Genomic DNA, 6,876 nt, shown 5'->3' with positions numbered 1-6,876 from the left:
GTGTTTCAAAAGAGCTATAAAGGTGAGTATCATATGATGGGATTAATGTCTGTATGTGAAGAGAGCATGTTCTTTTTTTCCTGTGTACCTTGCTTGGCTAGAGTTACTCTAAGATACTTCATATTACTCCTGGCTATTGTGAAGAGTGCTATTTCCCTACTTTCTTTCTCAGACCAGTTATCATTTGTATATAGGGGGACTGTTGATTTTTTCTAGTTAATTTTCTATAGAATCACTTTGTTGAAAGTGTTTCTTAGCTATAGGCATTCCCTGGTAGAATGTTTGGGATCACTTCTATATACTATCTGCAAATAGCTTTACTTTGACTTCTTCCTTTCTGATTTTTGTCCTCTTTATCTCCTTTAGTTGACTTATTCTATCTAGGACTTCAAGCATTATATTGAAGAGACAAGGAGAGAGTGGGCAGCCTTGTCTTTTCCCTGATTTCAGTGGAATTGCTTTAAATCTCCTTATGTTTAACTTGATGTTGACCATTGGCTTGTTGTGTCTTGCTTTTATTATGTTCAGATATGTGCCTTGTATTTCTGATGTCTCCAAGACTTTAAACAGGCAGAGGTGTTGGCTTTTGTCAAAAGCTTTTTCAGCATCTAATGATATATGTTTTTTTGTTGTTGGGTTTTTTTTTTTTTTTGGCTTCTTTCAGTTTGCTTTTTTGGTAGATTATGTTGATGGAATGTCACTTGTTGACCCATCCCTGCATCCATAGGATGAACCCTACTTGATCATGGTGGATGATATCTTTGATGTGTTCCTGGATTCAATTTGAGAGTACTTTACTGAGTAAATTTGCATCAGTGTTCATAAGGAAAATTGGCCTAAAATTCTCTTTCCTTGTTGGGTCTTTGTATAGTTTAGGTATGAGGGTAACTGTGGCCTCATGAAATGACCGTGATAATGTTCTTCCTGTTTCTATTTTGTGGAATATTTTGAGGAGTATTGGTATTAACTATTCTTTAAAAGTCTGGTAGAATTATGCACCAAAACTATCTGACTCTGGGCTATCTTTGGTTGGGAAACTTTTTAAATTATTATTATTATTATTATTATTATTATTATTATTATTATTATTATTATTATTTATCCACATTACATTTCCCTTGCTCTTATCTTCCTGTTCCCACTCTTGTTTGCTCTCCCACTCTATTTCCCTCCCATAGGACCCTGATGGGGGAGGTGCTCCTCCCCTACCAGCTGGCCACAGACTATCAGGTCTCATTCTGATAGCCTGCATCCCTTTCGCTCCCTGCCAAGGGGAAGTGATCAAATCACAGACACCAGAGTTCTTGTCAGAGGCAGTCCCTGCTCCCTCCCTCCCCACCACTGTGAAGAGTGAGCTGTCCATTGACTACATATGGACCAGGAGTCTAGGGTCTCTACATGCATTGCCCTTAGCTGGTGCTTCCATTTGTGTAGGTCCCCCTTGGGTCCAGATCCACCAGCCTTCATGGCCTCCTTGTGTGGCTCCTGAACCCTACTGGTATTTCTATATTTCTACTCTTCCATACCACTCTCAGTGGTCTGAAAGGGAAAAGGCTGAGAGTCCTGTCATCTCCCAATCCCCTGCTGGGAAGAGTCTTTCAGAGGACATATATGTTGGGCTAATATCCACTTATAACTGAGTATATATCATGTGTGTCTTTCTAGGCCTGGCTTACCTGGGAAAACTTAACCTTGTTTTCCATTTTGTAAATGTTCCACAGTTTCTTTGTCCATTCTTTGGTTGTGGCACATCTGGTTGTTTCCAGATTTTGGCTATTATGAGTAAAGCTGCTATGAACATAGTTGAGCAAATATATGGTAGAGACTCTTTTAGGAATATGCCCAGTTGTGGTATGGCTGGGTCTTTTTTTTTTTTTCATTGTAAAATTTAGTAATTCATAATGAAAATAATTCTACTGAATCCTATAGTAAAAATAAATCAAAATTATAGTTAAATAACCTCTGGTAACCACCCTATTAAGTAAACCCTATTCTTCTGAGACAGATAAAGAAATTAAGGCTTAGTGAGCTGCAGTTATGTAATTAAGGCCACACAGGTGCTGGAGCTGGTTCATTTCCAGTCAGTGCTGCCACTTCAACATGCCCATCTTGAGTAGCAGGCTCTTGACATGCTGCAGAAGAGGCACAAGCTCAGCCTATCTCCCCATGATGACAGCAACTGCTCTTTGTTTGCAGACCCTAGGGAAGTGACTTTCACCTCTCCTTAAGGACAGGAGCCCCAGGCTTTTGATGTCTTCAGTGGAGTGTGGTGTTGCAATTCTTAGCTTCTACCCTGTGTATATCCTTGATAGAAGGCCCCACAGGGAGACCATCAAGGCTGGTGCTTCTGGACTCAGGGGGTTCTGCACAAACTCTTGTACCAACCAAGGACAATGCATGCAGTAAAACTAGACCTCCTGTTCAGATCTAGCCAATGGACAGTTCATTCTCCATGGTTGTGGGAAAAGTGGAAACTACCTCTGACATGAGCTCTGGTGCCCCGATTTGATTACTTCCTCTTGGTGGGGAGGCCTGGTGGCACACAAAAGAAAGGGAAGCAAGCTATCCAGATGAGATCTGATAGGCTGTGGTAGTATGGTGTGGGAGGTGGTACCCTTCTGTCAGAGGTCTAGGGGAAGGGAATAGGGTGGAAGAGGGAGGGAGGATGGGAATGGGATGATATGAGTGAGGGGATAACGATCAGGATGTAATCTGAACAAAATATAATAATTTATTTTTTACATTTTTTCTCCTTTATTAATTTATTCTTGTTACATCTCATTGGTTATCCCATCCCTTGTATCCTCCCATTCTTCCCTCCCTCCCAATTTCCCCTTATTCCCCTCCCCTATGACTGTTCCTGAGGGGGATTACCTCCCCCTCTATATGATCATAGGGTATCAAGTCTCTTCTTGGTAACTTGCTGTCCTTCCTCTGAGTGCCACCAGGTCTCCCCCTCCAGGGGACATGGTCAAAGATGAGGCATCAGAGTATGTGAGAAAGTCATATCCCACTCTCCACTCTACTGTGGAGAGTGTTCTGTCCATTGTCTAGATCTGGGTAGGGGCTTAAGGTTTACCGCCTGTATTGTCCTTGGCTGGTGCCTTAGTTTGAGCGGGACCCCTGTGCCCAAATCTGCCTATCATAATGTTCTACTTGTAGGCTTCTAGGACCCTCTGGGTCCTTCTACTTTGCCTTTCTCCCATGATTCTCTCATCTAGAGTCCCACTAGAATGTCCTTTCCTCTGTCTCAGTTTCCTGGTAAGTGAAGGCTTTCGTGGGACATGCCCCTTGGGCTAATATGCAGATATAAGTGAGTATATACCATTTGAGTCTTTCTGCTTCTGGGTTAACTCACTCATTATGATCATTTCTAGCTCAATCCATTTATCCACAAATTTCGGGAATTCCTTGTTTTTAATAGCTGAATAGTATTCCATAGTGTATATGTACCACAGTTTCTTTATCCATTCTTCTATTGAGGGACACTTAAGAAAAAAGTAAAGAAAGAAAGAAAACACTTAGGCAGAACAAAATTCTAGGATCATTAACATATAAATAAACATATGAGGGGGCTAGTCCGCAGACATAGACCTTGGGTATAGTTGCTTCTTGTGGTAGCACTATTCCCAATTTTATGAGAAAGCACCAGTTTGGGAGATTTTTAATGACTATTTCTACTTCCTTAGGGGTTATAGGTAAGTCTATTTCAGTTGTTTACCCTATCTTGAGTTAATGTTGTTAAGTAGATACCTTTATTTTAATACAGGAATACTGTACTAAATTTAATTTTTTATATCTGCAAGTTTGTCATCCTCATTTTTCTTTTCTCTAACAAAAGTATGGTTTGAATACTAGAATTTTTTTTATGTCTACCCAGATTCCTTTGCCCATCTGCTAGTTTTTCCTCCTTTGTTTTTAAAATTATTTTATTATAACTTTAAGACTTTTTTCTGACATTTTGAAATTGAGACATTATGTAATATATTTAAATCCATTTCACACTTTTAAATTCTCACAGAAAGCTTCTTTCTCATTTTTATTTATTATCTGAAAAGTTTCATTCAAGAATGGTCATCTCCTGTTCACTAGAGCTTGAAGTCAGGGAAGAAGAGTAAAAGCTTGTCAGAGAGGAATTCTTCAACTACATTTTTCGTTGAAGGCCTCCTAAAAGGGAAATTACAATGTCACTCATGCTGCCTCAGCTGCTGCCACTGTTAGTACTGTTGTGAAAGTAAGCATCATTGTGTACTCACTGGTCGTCTGAACTTGTACTTGAAAAAGAAAGCTAAGAGCTAACTGAAGCAGAGGATCTTGAAGGATAACACTAAACCTGCCTTAGATTGTGGTGTTGGTACCTCTGCTTCTAGTGGATTCTCTGCATTTGGACATTTTCCCTTGCAGATCCCAGCTACAAATTCATTCCCAGGAACTGATGTCGCTGATGTACTTACAGTCCTGGTGCCACTTGATGAGCTGGGGTGGGTGGGTGGTCAGGGGCTCCCCATATCTGAGGAACGATGGAGGGTGGGTGGGAGAAGAGAGGGGGGGGGGAGGAAGGGAGAGAGGGAGAGAGGGTGGGACCAGGAGGAGAGGAGGAAGAGAGCTACGATTGAGATGTAAAATGAATAAATAAATCAATGAATTAAAAAAAAAAAAAAAGGAGTCCCTTTGGTCTGTCTCTGTACCTTCCTGAATACCAGATACCAACTGTAAAGGGAACTTCATAGTTCCTCATGCCTTCATTTTTATTTTTTTTCCTTTGGAATTTAGCTCTAGGCGTATACCCATATTCTAGATTCTATTCATCCAATTCTGTTTTTTTTTCCTTTTTTTTTAATTTTTAATTTTTATTTTTTTCTCCTTTATTAATTTATTCTTGTTACATCTCAATGGTTATCCCATCCCTTGTATCATCCAATTCTGACTTCACTCTTCCCAGAAACTTGAGTTTCTGTCTCCATCCTTTCTCTTGTAGTGTACATTCATAGACTCGTGTATGAGGACTCTTGTGGTAGTCTGGCCTCCCAATCTTTGCCAGTCAGAACATTTATATTGTTCCAGACCCTTCCATCTTCACAACCAGCATGTCAGCCTCCTTTGGGCTTTGATGTAACCAACATGGAGATTGCTTCCCCCCTTTTTTTGTACTCACCCACTGAGTCACCTTTCTTCATTTTGACTAGGCAGTGACTGGCTGCATTTATGGTGAGCATCTGTGACATACCTGTCAACTTTTCTTTTGTCCTGGAAATCACACCTCAGGTGACCTTAGGGGGCCTCCAGTGAGCAGCAGCCTGGAGCCACTCTTTCTGGTATCCTTGTTTTATGGGCTCCTTTGCCACTGCTTCCTGAGCACCTCCATCGCAAAGTGGAGAAGCTCACCTCTGCAGACTTGCCTTTCAACTCTTACTTTGGGTCTGAAGACATTGATATGAACACCATGCCACCTCCCTGGATTTCTAGCTTCCTATCATCTCAAGTCTTTAGTAAGAAACCCTTTTCTATCTTCTGTGCAGATTTCTTGCTCTGAGCATTGCCTCGGGTGTAAACCAGCAGCTGTTCACATGGTCCTTTAGCACTTCAGCGGGATCTTGGAGCTACCTCTTAAGCCATCTTTGAGCTTCCTAGTAGAGTACAGCCTGAAGCTACCAAATGTGACAGTTGTCTTCACAACTGTGGTGTCCTTGTCCCCCCCCACACACACACACACAGCTCCTTGTGCATTCTCTTGTACCCTAACACCCAAGTGGCAGCTGCTGAGGTTTGCCTTCACGATAGTCACTATCAGCATACTTGCCACTATCCACTGGCGTGTGGCTACATTCTAGGTGTTTTCTCCATCAGCCCAGGCAGTGCTCCTTCTGCTTTTGGAACTCTCACCAGGATGCTCAAAACTGAAGGTCAGGAACTCATCTTCAGCCAACACCACCGAAGGCCCGTTTTCATTTGCTATACCTGTAGCTCAAAAGGGTCATTGAAATGTTGGGGTTGATTTGTCTGCCCTGTGGCTGACCTTTATGTCTCGGGGCCTCCAGTGGATTGAGGGCTAAGTCAGACACAAAGTCCCACTGCTCTCATTAAGGAGGCTAACTTGACAACTCAGGTGTCATCCTGAGTTGCAGCTGGAGAGACTTGTTCTATGAAAAGCACATCTGTTCAGGGAGATATTTGTTTTCCTGCTCAATGTCCTAGCACCCATCAGAAGCGTGCCTGTTACTACTAGGCGAGCATGTGTTAATAAGAAGAAATTAGTGCCAGTGGCACTGTTCCTTCTTTCTATCAGATCACAGAAGACCCTTCTGGCAGCACTGTAATTAATTGCTTTTGGAAACGGTTCTCTCCTTGTGTTTTGTCAGAGCACTTGGGAACTCCTGGCTCTTTAGTCAGAGAGCCTGGCACCATACCAGGGTTTGGAGATAATGTGGTACTTGTCTGCAGTCAAGAACTTAGGATAAAGCACTCTATATGCCTATGCCTGGGGACTCTTTTAATTCCACTTTCATGGAATGTCTAATAGCCACCTTTTTTTTTTGCAATGTGAGTCAATAGTGCCATACCTGAGATGAATGACCACTGGGCTCACACTTTTTGGCTATTCACCTGCTGCCCACCTGACTAGAACACATCTCCTGAGTTGGAGTAGTCAGGACTGTAAGCTGCACTTCAAGATGCACAACTCTTGCCTGTGCTCAGAGCACCTGGGGCTACCTCCTTGAAATGGTAGTAGATTACCATGCACTAAGAGCACCCAGCACCACACTCATGCTTGGAGGTGACGATGCTAGGAGCTTGTGGCGGAGTGCATTTGTTGCAAACAGAGGAGAAAATATCTTAAAATCTTACTGCGATACTTTGGTCTCATCTTTAGTTACA

This window comes from Acomys minous (genome assembly GCF_964271855.1).
Source record: "Acomys minous genome assembly, chromosome: 9".
NCBI lineage: Eukaryota > Metazoa > Chordata > Mammalia > Rodentia > Muridae > Acomys > Acomys minous.
The sequence above is the reverse complement of the archived record's forward strand: the minus strand, read 5'-3'. Positions refer to the sequence as shown.